We start from the raw sequence: 19,067 nt of genomic DNA, 5'->3' as shown, positions 1-19,067 counted from the left end.
TACTTCCAGTGCGCCTCCACGGCCCAGTATATCCTGCGCCGGCTATACGCACTATGCCTCCAGTGCGCCTTCTTAGCCCAGTGCGTCCTGCTCAGATCTCCACACTCGCCGAGCTAAAGTTGGTAACCAGCAAGGACGCGTTGTGGCAGCTCCACGTACCAGGCTTCCAGTACGTCTCCTCAGTCTGGTGAGACCTGTTCCGGCTCCAGGGCACACGAAGCCTCCAGTGATGATCCATGGGGACGAAGCCTCCAGTGATGATCCATGGCACGAAACCTCCAGTGATGATCCATGGCACGACGCCTCCAGTGATGATCCATGGCACGAAGCCTCCAGTGATGATCCATGGCACGAAGCCTCCAGTGATGATCCATGGCACGAAGCCTGCGGCGAATGGGCGCGCTCTGAGCCTCTGGCGACGATCTACGGTCCGGCTTGGTTTCTTCACCTGGCACTATAGATGTGCCACCGAAGTGGGGGGAGCCTCAAGCGGGAGCGTGCTTGCGTCCCGCATCGGAGCCCCCACCGTGAGTAGATGCCTACCCGGACCCTCCCCTATAGATTCAGGTTTGCGGCCGGAGTCCGCACCTTTGGGGGGGGGGGGGGGTTTGGGTTTTGTGGGATCTTGTTTTCTGTTTTTTGTCTCTGTAACTTACAGAACTGTGCGCTTTCGTTTTCACTTTGGTTATTTTGTTTTTAGTGTTTTTGAAAAAATTAAAATCATGAACACTTTCCACGCTGCGCTTTGGCTCCATCTCTCGATGAGAGCCATGTGCATCCAGTTTCCCTGGACGGCAGGCAGACCCTGAGCCTGCCTGCCATCCAGACCCTGAGCCTGCCTGCCATCCAGCCTGAGCTGCCTGCCATCCAGTACCTGTCGGACCCTGATCTGGTTATGAACCTCTGTCTGTCCTCGGCCCTTTGCATGCTCCCCGTGTTATAATAAATGATCTGAGAAACAGAATCCTCTGTCTGTCCTCGGCCCTTTGCATGCCTCCCGTGTTATAATAAATGATCTGAGAACAGAATCCTCTGCTTGTCCTCGGCCCTTTGGCATGCTCCCCGTGTTATAATAATAAATGATCTGAGAACAGAATCCTCTGCCTGTCCTCGGCCCTTTGCATGCTCCCCGTGTTATAATAAATGATCTGAGAACAGAATCCTCTGCCTGTCCTCGGCCCTTTGCATGCTCCCCGTGTTATAATAAATGATCTGAGAACAGAATCCTCTGTCTGTCCTCGGCCCTTTGCATGCTCCCCGTGTTATAATAAATGATCTGATAGGTGGAGCCCCTTGTCTGTCCTCGGCCCTTTGCATGCTCCCCGTGTTATAATAAATGATCTGAGAACAGAATCCTCTGTCTGTCCTCGGCCCTTTGCATGCTCCCCGTGTTATAATAAATGATCTGAGAACAAACTCCGCCTCATGTGTCTGCATCTGGGTTCATATATCCCGAGTCGTGATAACACAACCTTTTATTTTTAACACTTACTCATTCTCAAGCAAACAAAACACAGACAAGATCATCAAACATTATATTTCAGCAAGAGCTCCTGTCCAAATAAACAAAATCACAATATAAAACAAGTATTGATGTTTGTTTTTTTACCCATGTAGAAATGCTGACTTTTTCAACCAGATCTTATAACTCCCTTTTCCCAGGCTTCACATAACTTTTAAAGCAAAGAATAAAAGTGCGTCAGTAATTAAATCCCTCTTAATCCTGTTTATATGTTTAATTTAAACAGATATCATCTATGCATTTCTGTTTATCCAGACGGACGCTTTGGAATTCAAATGAGCCTTGTGCTTAGATAAGTGTTTGTCAACCGCATGCGCTGACAAGGCAATATGCATTCACCAGTACGGAAATGTTTGCACTCACTTCTGTAAGTCACTCTGAATAAGAAAACTTGTTAACCAAAAACAATAATAGTATTGTATAACCGATAACAAAAGAGACTGTGAAGATTACAATTCTATTGGAACCCAGTATTCATTCCTTCATAGTGTGTAAAAATGTATAAACAATATGTTCCTGTACATTCTCTGTAACCTGTAAGTTTAAAAATATTATACCTTATTATACTATCTACTACACCATTATCCTTCTTATAATTAATTACTCTGCGACCATTAAACTCTACTCTATTATACTCTACTCTAATCTATTATACTCTATTATCCTCTACTCTACTCCATTATACACTATATTATACTCTAATCTATTATACTCTATTATCCTCTACTCTACTCCATTATACACTATATTATACTCTAATCTATTATACTCTATTATCCTCTACTCTACTCCATTATACACTATATTATACTCTAATCTATTATACTCTATTATCCTCAACTCTACTCCATTATACACTATATTATACTCTAATCTATTATACTCTATTATCCTCTACTCTACTCCATTATACACTATATTATACTCTAATCTATTATACTCTATTATCCTCTACTCTACTCCATTATACACTATATTATACTTTACTCTAATCTATTATACTCTATTATCCTCTACTCTACTCTATTATACCCTACTCTATTATACTCTACTCTAATCTATTATACTCTATTATCCTCTACTCTACTCTATTGTACCCTACTCTATTACACTAGGCCCTCTACTCTAACCTATTATACTCTACTCTATTATACACTCTATTATCCTCTACTCTACTCTATTATACCCTACTCTATTACACTCTACTCTACTCTAACCTATTATACTCTACTCTATTATACACTCTATTATCCTCTACTCTACTCTATTATACACTCTATTATACTTACTCCATACACTCTATTATTCTACTCTCCACTATGTCTCCTCACTCATTATACACTCTATTATCCTCTACTCTACTCTATTATACACTCTATTATTCTCTACTCTATTATACACTCTATTATACTCTACTCTATTATACACTCTATTATCCTCTACTCTACTCTATTATACACTCTATTATTCTCTACTCTATTATACACTCTATTATTCTCTACTCTACTCTATTACAGTTCTACCACTTATTATACCCTACTCTATTATACACTCTATTATTCTCTACTCTACTCTATTAACTCTACTCTATTATACCCTACTCTACTATACTCTACTCTATTAACCTACCCCATCCTATTATACTCTATTACACTCTACTCTATTCTATTATACACTCTATTATCCTCTACTCTACTCTATTATACACTCTATTATTCTCTACTCTACTCTATTATACCCTACTCTATTATACTCTACTCTATTATACTCTACTCTATTATTCTCCACTCTACTCTATTGTACTATACTCTATTCTATAACTCTACTCTATTCTATTATGCACTCCATTACACTCTACTCTATTCTATTATACACTCTATTATTCTCTACTCTATTAAACTCTACTCTATTATACCCTACTCTATTACACTCTACTCTATTCTATTATACACTCTATTATCCTCTACTCTACTCTATTATACCCTACTCTATTATACTCTACTCTATTATACTCTACTCTATTATACTCTACTCTATTATTCTCCACTCTATTGTACTCTACTCTAATCTATTATACTCTAATCTATTATACTCCACTCTGCTCTATACTACACTCTATTATCCTCTACTCTCACTCTATTATACCCTACTCTATTACACTCTACTCTACTCTAACCTATTATACTCTACTCTATTATACACTCTATTATCCTCTACAGTGATTATTATATCTTATTATACTCTACCTATCATACACTCTATTATTCTCTACTCTATTATTCTACTCCATCAACACCCTATTATCCTCTACTCTACTCTATTATACAATACTTCAAGTCCACTCTCTACTCTATTATCAACTCCAATACTCTACTCTATTATACACTCTATTATCCTCACCTACCATCATACCATACCTTGTTACCACTCTATTATTCTCTACTCTACTCTATTAAACTCTACTCTATTAACCCCCTTACCCTATTATACACTCTATTATTCTCTACTCTACCTATTAGCTCTACTCTATTATACCCTACTCTACTATACTCTACTCTATTAAACTCTACTCTATTCTATTATACACTCTATTACACTCTACTCTATTCTATTATACACTCTATTATCCTCTACTCTACTCTATTATACACTCTATTATTCTCTACGCTCTCACAGTCATTAGCTCATTAGAATACTCTACTCTAGTATAACTCTACTCTAATTGTATTCTCCACTCTACTCTATTGTACTCTACTCTATTAGCTCTACTCTATTCTATTATACACTCCATTACACTCTACTCTATTCTATTATACACTCTATTATTCTCTACTCTATTAAACTCTACTCTATTATACCCTACTCTATTACACTCTACTCTATTCTATTATACACTCTATTATCCTCTACTCTACTCTATTATACCCTACTCTATTATACTCTACTCTATTATACTCTACTCTATTATACTCTACTCTATTATTCTCCACTCTATTGTACTCTACTCTAATCTATTATACTCTAGTCTATTATACTCCACTCTGCTCTATTATACTTTACTCTATTATACTATACTCTATTATACTCTATTGTACTTTACTCTACTATATTATACTCTATTATACTATATTATACTCTACTCTGCTCTACTCTATTATACTCTACTCTACTGTATTATACTCTACTCTACTCTAATCTATTGTACTCTACTCTAATCTATTATACTCTACTCTAATCTATTATACTCTACTCTGCTCTACTCTATTATACTCTATTATACTCTACTCTAATTAATTATACTCTGTTATACCTACTCCAAATCTATCATACTCTATTAGACTACTCTAATCTATTATACTAGCCTACTTTATTATACTCTACTATACTCTACTCTAATAAATTATACTCTGTTATACTCTAATCTATTATACTCTACTCTGCTCTACTCTATTATACTCTACTCTAGTATACTCTACTATACTCTATTATGCTCTACTCTAATGTCTATTATACACTCTATTATACTCTACTCTATTATACTCTGCTCTACTCTATTATACTCTACTCTGCTCGACTCTGCTCTCTCTACTCAATCAAATGTATTTATAAAGCCCTTCTTACATCAGCTGATATCTCAAAGTGCTGTACAAAAACCCAGCCTAAAGCCCACAATAAGCAATGCAAGGTAGAAGCACGGTGGCTAGGAAAAACTCCCTAGAAATTACGGAACCTAGGAAGAAACCTAAGAGAGGAACCAGGCTATGAGGGGTGGCCAGTCCTCTTCTGGCTGTGCCGGGTGGAGATTATAAGATAACATGGCCAAGATGTTCAAATGTTCTCCAAATGACCAGCATGGTCAAATAATAATAAACAAGGAAGTTATCGAGGTGTAGCAAGTCAGCACCTCAGGAGTAAATGTCAGTTGGCTTTCCATAGCCGATCATTAAAAGAACCCCATCTGCACCTGCTGTCTCTAGAGAGTTGAAAACAGCAAGCTGGGGGACAAGGTAGCACGTCCGGTGAACAGGTCAGGGTTCCATAGTCGCAGGCAGAACAAAGGTACTATAATATAATATATGCCATTTATTATATGCTTTTACCCAAAGCCGCTCACAGTCATGCGTGAATACTGATTTCGTATGGCCGGCCCCCGGGAATAGTTCCCACAATCCGGGCGTTGCAAGCGCCCCCCCACTCTACCGACTGAGCCGTACAGAACAGAGCATCAGAGGAAGCCACAGGAAGCCACAGGAAGCCACAAGGAGCCAGAGGCAGACAGCAAGCCAGCAAGGTGGTGCTACATGGAACCACAGGAAGCCACAGGAAGCCACAGGGAGCCACAGGGAGCCACAGGGAGCCACAGGGAAGAGACATACTCACTCACTAGCACCCACCACACCAGATTGAACAGCCTTTTGATGTATGGTGTTACGGCTACAGATGAAAGACTAACCAGAGGGCCTTGGAACAAGTACTTCTCAACAACGTTTTATAACCCAGTTAAGGTAATGAAAAGCAGGTTTTGACACGCTGCGTGGCTATCAAAAGTTATATTATTGATATCGAAGTTGAACAGACATCTATCTGTAAGTCCATTATCGCATAACCCATAACCATAGCCTTTTCAAGATAACTGTAGTCACATACAAAATAAAAAAACAGCCCTCATTTGATACAAGTTGCAATTGAAGCTTTTTCTTTATCTCCTAAGCAACATGCTTCTGCTGACACACTGAAGAAATGACTTCAACTCCTTGGTCCTCCTCAGTGTGTGTGGTAACTGTATAGTTCTCATTTGATTGAACCTCTGTTGAGGCAGGGGGAGTCCCTAATGAGAAGGGCCTTAGCCTTGACAACCTCACAGCTTGTATACCAAGCTATTCCAATTTCAAACTTCTTCAGATGCTAAGGAACACATGATATGTAAATCAGGAGTCATGTGTTGGTGAACAACAGACCAATAGTTGTGGCAACAGATGAACAATTAACCAATGGCAAGGTACCTTTTCTGGTAAATTAAAACACAATGACCTACACCAGTGACAGTAAAATTAAATAAACACGCTATGATTTTGACAGCTAGAGAACTAACAGTTTAAAAGGCCAGACACTCTCATTTGAACCCATACATTTTATCTATTGGCCTTGTATACACTAGAGGCATGTAGGCAATGCCTTCTATTGGTCAAAATCACACGATGATACCAAACTATGTTACTAAACACTGATCTCCAGCAGCTCGCTCCCGGAGATCAGTGTTTACCATGACATCATCGGTGAGCATCGTGTGATTTTGACCAATTGGGAGTAGGCATTGCCTACTAATTGCCTACTAATTGTCGACCAGTTGCTACTATGTCATTGTGTCCACCTGCTGCTTTGAATGCTCACCTGCCTGTTCACAGCTCCCCCACAAAAACCCAGAATCGACCCTTATAAAACCTAGATAGTATGTTCCGGGCCCCGACCATCCGGCCAGCGGCTGAATCTAGTTGATGATCACTGGTCTACAGCCTCCTACAGTCTTCAGCCTCTGACAGTCTACAGCCTCCTACAGTCTTCAGCCTCCTACAGTCTTCAGCCTCCTACAGTCTACAGTCTCCTACAGTCTTCAGCCTCCTACAGTCTACAGCCTCTCAAGAAGTCTACAGTCTCCTACAGTCTTCAGTCTCCTACAGTCTTCAGCCTCCTACAGTCTACAGCCTCTCAAGAGTCTTCAGTCTCCTGAGTTCAATGCCTCAGACTGACAGCCTCCTACAGTCTACAGCCTCCTACAGTCTTCAGCCTCCTACAGTCTACAGCCTCTCAAGAGTCTTCAGCCTCCTACAGTCTTCAGCCTCCTAACAGTCACCTCCAGAAATCCAGCCCCATAAGTCACAGCCTGCCCACTAGAACGAGCACTTCTCCAGGACGGTTAGGAGACTCATCTCTCAACACAGCCTCTCACTTAGGGTCCAATGTTTCCCATGTTGCTAGGAGACTCAGCTCTCAACACAGCCTCTCACTTAGGGTCCAATGTTTCCCATGTTGCTAGGTGACTCAGCTCTCAACACAGCCTCTCACTTAAGTCCAATGTTTCCCATGTTGCTAGGAGACTCATTACTCAACACAGCCTCTCACTTAGGGTCCAATGTTTCCCATGTTGCTAGGAGACTCAGCTCTCAACACAGCCTCTCACTCCAACCAATGTTTGCCATGTTGCTAGGAGACTCATCTCTCAACACAGCCTCTCACTTAGGGTCCAACCATGCTCCCATGTTGCTAGGAGCTGCAAAGCTTTAACACAGCCTCTCACTTAGGGTCCAATGTTTCCCATGTTGCTAGGATACTATACAGAAGAAAATCATCCTTAATAAACAATGGGTAACTTGCACCCAATACATAAATCCATATATACAGTGGGAGAACAAGTATTTGATACACTGCCGATTTTGCCGGTTTTCCTACTTACAAAGCATGTAGAGGTCTGTAATTTTTATCATAGGTACACTTCAACTGTGAGAGACGGAATCTAAAACAAAAATCCAGAAAATCACATTGTATGATTTTTAAGTAATTAATTTGCATTTTATTGCATGACATAAGTATTTGACCACCTACCAACCAGTAAGAATTCCGGCTCTCACAGACCTGTTAGTTTTTCTTTAAGAAGCCCTCCTGTTCTCCACTCATTACCTGTATTAACTGCACCTGTTTGAACTCGTTACCTGTATAAAAGACACCTGTCCACACACTCAATCAAACAGACTCCAACCTCTCCACAATGGCCAAGACCAGAGAGCTGTGTAAGGACATCAGGGATAAAATTGTAGACCTGCACAAGGCTGGGATGGGCTACAGGACAATAGGCAAGCAGCTTGGTGACAAATAAAAGCGCTGCCTTGAAAAAGCCAGACCCAGAAAATGCAAGGAGCTTCAGATGACGGTCAATCACCCTCGGTCTGGGGATCCATGAGATCTCACCTCGTGGTAGATATCAGCTACCACGAGGAAGGTGAGGGATCAGCCCAGAACTACACTGGGCAGCACCTGTGATCACTGAGAGAGCTGGGAAACACAGTCTCCAAAGAAAACCATTAGTAACACCACCCCTCACCCACTCAAACCCTGGAGCTCAATTAGCACTGGCTGAGCCAGCGCATGTCCAGGCCCGTCTGAAGTTTGCCAATGACCATCTGGATGATCCAGAGGAGGAATGGGAGAAGGTCATAGGCCTGCCCCAGAGAGAAGCTTTTTGGTCTAAACTCCACTCGCCGTGTTTGGAGGAAGAAGAAGGATGAATACAACCCCGAAGAACACCATCCCAACTGTGAAGCATGGGAGGTGAAAACATCATTCTTTGGGGATGCTTTTCTGCAAAAGGGACAGGACGACTGCACCGTATTGAGGGGAGGATGGGGGCCATGACATCGAGATGGTGAGCCCCTCTCCTTAGTAAGAGCATTGAAGATGGGTCGTGGCTGGGTCTTCAAGCACTAGAACCACCCTGAACACACAGCCAGGGCAGCTAGGATTGGCTCCGTGAGAACATCTCAAGGTCCTCGAGTGGCCTAGCCACTCAGAAAACTGAACCCAATAGAAAATCTTTGGAGGGAGCTGAAAGTCCATATTGCCTAGTTCACCTGCTGCCAAGGATCTGGAGAAGGGTCTGTATGGAGGAGTGGGCCAAAATCCCTGCTGATGGTACAAACCTGGTCAAGAACTACAGGAAACATATGATCTCTGTAATTGCAAACAAAGGTTTCTGTACCAAATATTATGGTTCTGCTTTTCTGATGTATCAAATACTTATGTCATGCAATAAAATGCAAATTAATTACTTAAAAATCATACAGTGCTACTCGGGATTTTTGTTTTAGATTCCGTCTCTCACAGTTGAAGTGTACCTATGATAAAAATTACAGACCTCTACATGCTTTGTAAGTAGGAAAACCGGCAAATCGGCAGTGCATCAAATACTTGTTCTCCCCACTGTATGTTGAGTCCAAGTATAATGTTCATGCAGGCTGTACTTGAAAAGTACTATATATACACAAAACATTTAATTCAAAGACAGGACCCTTGTCAGAATCCACAGTTTCTAAAATATAGGACTGGATACATAATTGACAACATCTGTTTGCAAAAGAAGTGTGTTGTTGTCGAACAGCACATATCTGAAGAGCACTGTGCACAAAAACAAGTGACTATGTAACTAACTCGAGTAGATGCAATGATAGACAAGTTGATTGACCCCTCTGTATAAATTCAGCAAATTAGACACACGGATCAAAACCAGGAATGACCTTTTCATGACACCTCTATAATTGTAGGTGATGATGAAGAGCATAAAGCACACAAACAAAAATATTAATCTGTTTCCATAAAGCTGTGTGTGTGTGTGCGTTCGTTCTGTCGTTTTGAGGACTGGATTGACAGCTAATTGGGTGTTCCACCCCTTGACGGACAGAGGTTATTAGCCCACAGCAATAACAGCAGACTAACAGAGTGCGGTATAGGCTAGAAGTGTCACTCAGACACTTTCCTCTTGCCTCTGGACGCGGAAGAGAATGTACTATCTCAGCCGCAGCACAGTGGAAATATGTTTTTTGGAGGAGCGCACCAGGCTACACAGTTTGGAAAAGCCTAATCAGCTGCACGTGTACAAAACACCATTTTCGGGCGGGAAAATACATCTGTCTGTAGTGGCTGTACTACTGGAAATTAAATAAACTTCTAGAAAATGACAACGTCACCAGAAATGGTGTCCAGGAAAATAACACCCGAGGTTCTGCAAGAGATGCTACAACATTACAACTTACGAGGCTACAAGAGTTCATCGAGTCTTACAAATATTGACCTGCTTGTCTACGTCCCTGAGCTACCGTTGGGCGCTAAGACTACTTTCTATTATGTATGCTATCATTTTCGTCCTGGCTCTGGTTGGGAACAGTTTGGTTGTCTACATAGTGGTGCGTAAAAGAGCAATACAGACCTCCACTAATATCTTCATCTGTTCTCTGGCGGTGAGCGATCTTCTTATCACATTCTTCTGTATCCCGTGGCTTTTACCTCGTTGCAGAACATCTCCTCGGAATGGCTCGGAGGTGAGTTCCTATGTTCCATGACTACTGGTTGAATTAACATCGTTTCAGCGTCATTTCGATGAAATTACATTGAACTAAAGTGGAATTAGACGTTGAATTGATGTATGTGCCCAGCGGGGTGCCTACTGTCATTGATAGTTTGAATAAACTTTAGAAGCCTATATGTAATCGTTTTTTTTTACCTGAAATAATATCATGTACATTTTAAATTTGGTAGTAGTTTTAGAACATGATAATCTAGTGATATGGTTGTGTTTGCAGAGCGCTTTTTATAATTTCAATATATTTGCGGGTATCACTGCCTTCTGGTGCCTTCTACAGTTTAATGACATTGATGGATGTGGGTCTCTCAACCCATCAGTCAAAATGTCTACGTTAAAAACCAACCAACATGGGAAGTAATAGGTCACAGAGCAGTGCCTTACAGAGTACATTTTATTTCCATAATGGAGTCCTAAGTAAACCGTTTTTAAACGATGTTCTGGTTTTGCCGGACACCTCTTCCACCCCACGTTTATAGGTGTCTTGATTTCCCATTTTCAGCATCTCCCACAAGATTTAGAGCAAGCAATATCACATTTGTTTTGTGATATAGGTTATACTGTGAATTGTCACAAAATAGCCTATTTTGTTTGAATGGGTGAGGATCAGCCTTCTGGGGGACTACATCGAAGCCAGGGGATTTAGGAGTGAAGGTTACCTACACACGAATTTCCTTCCCCATCAGCCTCATAACGAGGGCCATACCGGCTGCAGTACACAGACAGCTCAATTATGATATATTGCCCACTTCTTGACAAAAGAGCTGATTTGATTGATCAAAAGACCAATTAGTGAAAAAAGATCAGAATTGGTCTGTGTAAACGCAGTCAAATGAGAGAACGTATGGAGAAAACTTCTGCTTGTTCCGTGTACAGTGTGTTTTTGAGTGCTCGACTCCAACCCCTTCTCTTCCTAGGTGTTCTCATCTGCAAGACGATTCCTTTTGTTCAGGCTATGGCCATAGTGACAGGGATTCTCACAATGACCTGCATCGCCGTGGAGAGGTACCAGGGAATTGTCTACCCCTTGAAAATGAGGAGGCAGTACACTCCGAAAGAGCATACAAGATGCTAGGTAAGGCTTAAAAAATAAACACTTTCAGCTTTTGTGTTAATGGTGTATGGCAGTGAGAACAGAGAAGGAAGGGTGAGGAAGAGGAGGAGGAGAGTGGGAGCAGAAGAGAGAGGAGAGGACAGACTAAAGGTCACTAGGTACAGACATTGGGAGGGGATAGTAGCCTATGAGAGTTCTTCAGTTATGGTTGAATTTCTTTCATAATATAAAAAAAAGTGGAGTATGGTGTGTAGATAAGTGAAAAAAAATGCATTAAGCTCCAGGCACTACAACAAAAAGAGAAGGAAAATCCTTATTTAAAGACATTAAGTCTGTAGCATGCCACAAAAATAGAAAAAAATGGCTTAGGTGGCTTATGGTAAAAAAATTACATATTAACTCTGGTAAGACAGCTTTGGTGTACATTCCTCCTGCAGTCAGCATGCCAATGGCACGCTCCTCAACTTGATACATCTGTGGCATTGTGTGCCACGCCCTGACCTTAGAGATCCCTATTATTCTCTATGTTTGGTTAGGTCAGGGTGTGACTTGGGTGGGAAAATCGATGTTTTATTTCTTTGTTTTGGCCGAGTGTGGTTCCCAATCAGAGGCAGCTGTCTATCGGTGAGTCTTGATTGGGATCATATATAAGTTGTCATTTTCCGTTTGGGTTTTGTGGACTTCTGTTCAGAGTTCTTTTGCCTTACAGAACTGTGCGCTTTCGTTTTCGCTTTGTTATTTTGTTTGAGTGTTTTTTATAATAAAAATCATGAACACTTTCCACGCTGCGCTTTGGTCCACTCCTTTCGACGAGAGCCGTAACATTGTGTTGTGTGACAAAACTCCACATTTTAAAGTGGCCTTTTATTATCCTCAGCACAAGGTGCACCTGTGTAATGATCAAGCTGTTTAATCAGCTTCTTGATGTCAACACCTGCTAGGTGGATGGATTATCTTGGCAAAGGAGAAATGCTAACTAACAGGGATGTAAACAAATGTGTACACAATTTGAGAGAAATTCGCTTTTTGTGTGTATGGAACATTTCTGGCAGTTTGTTCGTATTTTTGTTCAGTGTATATGTATATAAGTGTTATTGTACGAGACCTAACTCTAACCAAACACTATAACACAGTGATGCTAGACTTATGTGTTGAATTCAATAGTGCTTAAAAAGACACATACAGGATAGGAAGATTCTATTTGAGCTACCCAATAGATATACAGGATAGGAACATTCTATTCCAGCTACCCAATAGATATACAGGATAGGAACATTCCATTCCAGCTACCCAATAGATATACAGGATAGGAACAATCCCATCCAAGCTGCCCAATAGATATACAGGATAGGCAAATATTCGAATCCCAAGTACCCAATAGATATACAGGATAGACTTCCATTCCAGCTACCCCATAGATATACAGGATAGGAGATATTCCATCTCAATAGATCTATACATATATACAGGATAGGAACATTCTATTCCAGCTACCCAATAGATATACAGGATAGGAACATTCCATTCCAGCTACCCAATAGATATACAGGATAGGAACAATCTGATTCCATACCTCTGCCAACAATATACAGGATAGGAACATTCTATTCCAGCTACCCAATAGATATACAGGATAGGAACATTCTATTCCATATGCGCAAGACAATAGGAGGAACATTCTATTCCAGCTACCCTATAGATATACAGGATAGGAACATTCCATTCCAGCTACCCAATAGATATACAGGATAGGAACATTCTATTCCAGCTGCCCAATAGATATACAGGATAGGAACATTCTATTCCAGCTACCCAATAGATATACAGGATAGGAACATTCTATTCCAGCTACCCAATAGATATACAGGATAGGAACATTCCATTCCAGCTACCCAATAGATATACAGGATATAAATATTTATTCACAGGACTGAATAGATATACAGGATAGGAACATTCCATTCCAGCTACCCAATAGATATACAGAAAGATTCTATTCCAGCTGCCCAATAGATATACAGGATAGGAACATTCTATTCCAGCTACCCAATAGATATACAGGATAGGAACATTCTATTCCAGCTGCCCAATAGATATATACATCTATTCACATAAATACCCAATACATATATACAGGATAGGAGCATTTCTATTCAACTTCACACAGGATAGGAACATTCCATTCCAACTGCCCAATAGATACACAGGATAGGAACATTATATTCCAGCTACCCAATAGATATACAGGATAGGAACATTCTATTCCAGCTGCCCAATAGATATACAGGATAGGAACATTCCATTCTAGTTACCCAATAAATATACAGGATAGGAACATTCAATTCCAGCTACCCAATAGATATACAGGATAGCGTATTGCAACAAACTCATTGCATACACAGCTAAAATCTAGTCAATTAAAAATCTGATAATATTGCTATATATTTTACACACATGAAGGTACAAGTGTCAAACATTGTGTATGCAGCGTTTTGGAAAAGAAGCTCTCATATGTGTACAGTATATCATGTTTTACTTGTGTCATTGCTAATAAGTCATTGTATTATATGTCTTCGTTGTGTAGGACTTGTGTAAGTGGCAGTGGCATCAAGTGGTCGTGGGATCCCCACTGCGCCCAGCAACTAGAGGTATGTCAAGCCCCTCCCACCACAGCTACTGTAGCTTCAATCAAATCCAAAACGCTTACAGTCAACATCCTGGCACCAAAGAAGCTGACCTGACCTGATCTACCTGACCTGACTTAACCTGACCTGACTTAACCTGACCTAACCTGACCTGACCTAACCTGACTTAACCTAACTAACCCTACTGAACTTAACCTGACCTAACTTAACCTGACCTAACTTAACCTGACTTAACCTAACCTACAAAACCCTACCCTACTTAACCTAACCTGACCTCAAATAAACCTGACCTACAGTGAAACCCACCCACCAGCTGCACCCTACCTGACTTAACCTGACCTGACTTAACCTGACCTGGCTTAATCTGACTTAACCTGAGCTGACCTGACCTAAACTCACCTGAGCTGACCTGACTTAACCTGACCTGACCTAACTTACAACCCCCAGCCACCTAACTTAACCTGACCAAATCGGTGGCTTTGACAATCACTGTGATCAAATGATTCATTCATGTGTTTCCCCTCCATTCCCAGGTGAAGTATGACTTCCTGTACGACCACCACCACGTGTGTTGTCAGGAGCGTTGGCGTTCCCTGACCACATAAGTGACACCACCTTCATCATGGTAGCTCTGTTCCTGATGCCCATGGCAGCCATGTTGTTTCTATCACATAGGATAGAGCTGTGGATCAGGAGGCTGGGGAACTCCTCTGTCCTGAACACCATGAACCACAGAGAGGTCAACAAAATATCCAGGTACTGTACATATACACACACATCTTTCATTGTTTTTATTGTGATACATATAGGGAAGAATGAGAGAGGGAGAGATGAGTTAGGAGAGGACTGGCCACCCCTCTGAGCCTGGTTCCTCTCTAGAATGAGAGAGGGCAGAGATGAGCCAGGAGAGGACTGGTCACCCCTCAGAGCCTGGTTCCTCTCTACCCAGTACAGCCAGGAGAGGACTGGCCACCTCCCAGAGCCTGGTCCCTCTCTACCCAGTACAGCTAGGAGAGGACTGGCCACCCCCCCAGAGCCTGGTCCCTCAGCCAGAGCAGCCAGCAGGCTGCCATCTCTCAGAGCCTGGTTCCTCTCTACCCAGTACAGTCAGGAGAGGACTGGTCACCCCTCAGAGCCTGGTTCCTCTCTACCCAGTACAGCCAGGAGAGGACTGGCCATCTCTCAGAGCCTGGTTCCTCTCTACCCAGTACAGTCAGGAGAGGACTGGTCACCCCTCAGAGCCTGGTTCCTCCTACCCAGTACAGACAGGAGAGGACTGGCCACCCCTCAGAGCCTGGTTCCTCTCTACCAGGTACAGACAGTAGAGGACTGGCCACCCCTCAGAGCCTGGTTCCTCTCTACCAGATACAGACAGTAGAGAACAGCAGTGAGGACAGCCCCTCAGAGCCTGGTTCCTCTCATAAATACTCGGCCACGAAGGGCTTTATAAAATGCACTATATTTATTGATTGAGATGAAGGGGATGTGAAATGTTGAAAGCACCTGGGTATTGAGCCGCAGTCTGAGTTGACTGGAGTTGGCAGCACTACTGCTAGACCATTCAGGCACACAGAGAGCTCTGCTAAAATACCTGTTTATTGTGTTGAAATGCATTGTGCATGATGACACCTGCACGTCTCTCAGTATGGGAAGAATAGAAGGAAGGAATCGGCGGTGAGAACGTTCAAATATGTTGATTGATTTTACAGAGGAAGAAGCGAGCTGTAAAAATGGTCACCACTATTGTTCGGCCTGTTCACAATCTGTTGGGCTCCGTTTCATATGGTTTGATACATGTGTGTTTGAGTACAGTAAGTATATGATCTATCGCACTACAACAACGACAACAGGGCTAGGTCTAACAAGCTGAAATAGGGTGTAGTACATATAGCATAAACAATCACCGTCACATAGGTTAACCTTGACATTCAGGTTTAACTGCAACTCAGAGGCAGGTGTACATCTGACGGTTCAGCATGTTTTTTTTAACTCTCACTAGACGATGTTTCCATTAAACCGTTTCAGCCGGGTTGAGATTCCTGATGACATGAAAAAAAAGTCACGACCAGTCTGATGGAAACATGAAATGTCGGTCGGTACAAGACTGTTGAACTATTTGTTCGTTAGACATGGTGGGATCTTTTTGTGTCAGTAAAATTAATTATGCGAGAAATGGCGGTGGAAACGCCGCGATGCACAAATATTCTCAATATAATAACCATCATATCTAAGTAAACTTGGAGTCACGTGATGATATGTTGTGTGGTCCTCTCACTACGACTCGGGAAAACATGCCGTTTATTAGGCTACAGATTAAATAAATGATGATCAACTTCACAGGGTGGTGAATGTGCAATGAGCTTGATGCTCCTTTCCAATGAATGTCAGGGTCTTATTCTGGTGACATGATGATCGATGCTCTGGCTGCCGTTTCACAAATACACATCATTTTGCTCTTATTCATAATTATCTCATAATGTAGGTAGCCTACCCGCTCTGTATCTGCGAGCTGTTGGCTAGCGCGCATGTACCAAGACCAGAGTGAGCACATCGGCTATATAAGGCAAAATGTGTTTGTGATACAAGTATCAGTAGAGTTGGAAATGCGATGGAAACCCATTTAACTTGGACTTCTCCATTCGGTACATGAAAATGTAACAGTAAAAGTTATGTTTATATGTACTACATCACGCACAGCCTCGTATCGGGAGCTCTCGAGTGGCGCAGCACTGCATCTCTGTGAAAGAGGTGTCACTACTGTACCTGGTTCGAATCCAGGCTGTATCACATCTAGTTGCGCTTGAGAGTCCCGTAGGGCGGCGCACAATTGGCCCAGCGTCGTCCAAGGTAGGTTGTCACTGTAAATAAGAATATGTTCTTAACTGAATTGCCTAGTTAAAATTTAAAAACGTTTAAATCAGCAAACAGTATGTTTTTATTTTATGTTTCTTAAAGAGAATAAAATATTGTAGTGATGTCCTATGTTTGTTACTGTATTGTAACTTCCCCAAAATTATAATGAAAAAATCAGTTTGATGGAAACATCTCTGGTGGGAAAATGCAATATTGTTATATGGAGATTTTAGAATATTCAAATGAAAATCTGTTGCAAATTGGATGGAAGCCTAGCTACAAATATTCTCTAAATACAGCTAAACTAATCCCTAAAACCCTTCCTTTCATCAGACAACCTGGAGAAGAACTCTGACGAGGTGACGTTGAACATGATCATCGCCATCGTCCAAGCCATCGGCTTCTCCAACTCCTTCAACAACCCGATCATCTACGCCTTCATGAACGAGAACTTCAAGAAGAGCTGTGTGGCTACCTTGTCTCGCTTCCTCAGGAAGCCCTCCGACCACCGGGGCGGCGCTGTGGAGACGCCCAACAACCCCACTGTACTCTTTATTAGACCACTGAAGAGGGAGGCCTTCTCAGAGACCGGAGGTGGGGCTAATGGGGGCTTGGCGCAGGGTGTGCTGGAGAACGGTCCGTCCGTCTCCTCAGACCTCCTCAGCCGTAGCAGGGGAGAAGATGACAGTGAGCCAGGAGTTACCCAGTGAGCAGCGGAGAATCCTGTTGAAATAGTCTCGTTACAGACTTAAAAAAGAAGCACTCCAGTCTCCTTTTCACCTCAGTGCCCATCCAAAGACATTAGGGACAAGTTACAGAAAATACCCGAGCTGCACCTTTTGGAAAAATACAGATTACCGTATTCAGGCTACCACCACAGTGACAAAGCAGTTCTGTCCTCTTAAGTGGCAAAAAATGTACCACTAAACCGTTTTTGGGGTGTTGTTTTAAAACTGTAGGGTGCAAAACCTTATTCCAAACACCTCCCAGGGTGCCTTTCAAGGGAAATTTAGAGTTACCAGTACCATCAATGACTGTGTTTGCTAATGACACAGACATGGTCTATATATCCAATCGCTTGCTGTAAGCCTTCATCAAGTGAGTGCCTAAATTAATATTTGATCATTTAAATTAATCTCTTGATGACAGTAAGATCACCATATTTTAACAGTGTAGTTTTACCCCAACACAGTGGTCTGAAACTAGCCTGCTCCCTGAAGTCCATGTCATTGCTTCTTTGTCTAAAAATACTGGTACTCAGACTAGTCTGAAACAGCTGGTTTGCAGGCCACATCAGGCAGGTCACATTATGCTGCTTAAAGTGTTATGAACTCTATGTCTGAACACAGCTGAGTCAGAATATCCCAAAATTTGAACTTTTTAAAATCACCCTCAACCGGCATTTAAAATGACAGCCCAAGTAGGAAAGAGACCGAGACAATGTACTCCCTAAAACTTGATCCAAAATGGGAACAACCATCTCAGTAACGGGTGAAATAAGTCCAACTACTAACAGATTGAGTAAAAGTATGTTACATTTACATTTAAGTCATTTAGCAGACGCTCTTATCCAGAGCGACTTACAAATTGGTGCATTCACCTTATGATACATCCAGTGGAACAGCCACTTTAGAATAGTGCATCTAACTCTTTTAAGGGGGGGGGGGGGGGGGGCAGAAGCTTGCTGCCTATGCCTGGTATTCCTTGAAGAGGTGGGGTTTTCAGGTGTCTCCGGAAGGTGGTGATTGACTCCGCTGTCCTGGCGTCGTGAGGGAGTTTGTTCCACCATTGGGGTGCCGAGAGGCAGCGAACAGTTTTGACTGGGCTGAGCGGGAACTGTACTTCCTCAGTGGTAGGGAGGCGAGC

At 42.0% G+C, this 19,067-nt stretch overlaps 1 pseudogene; it reads left to right on the top strand.

Annotated features, from left to right (window-relative positions):
- Positions 1–10,244: 10,244 nt before the first annotated feature.
- On the top strand, positions 10,245–17,936 carry LOC139554330 (pyroglutamylated RF-amide peptide receptor-like; annotated as a pseudogene).
- The last annotated feature ends 1,131 nt before the right edge of the window (positions 17,937–19,067 follow it).

Source organism: Salvelinus alpinus, chromosome 26 (genome assembly GCF_045679555.1).
Source record: "Salvelinus alpinus chromosome 26, SLU_Salpinus.1, whole genome shotgun sequence".
NCBI classification, from domain to species: domain Eukaryota; kingdom Metazoa; phylum Chordata; class Actinopteri; order Salmoniformes; family Salmonidae; genus Salvelinus; species Salvelinus alpinus.
Note: the sequence above shows the minus strand (reverse complement) of the source record. Positions and strands in the feature narration are given on the sequence as shown.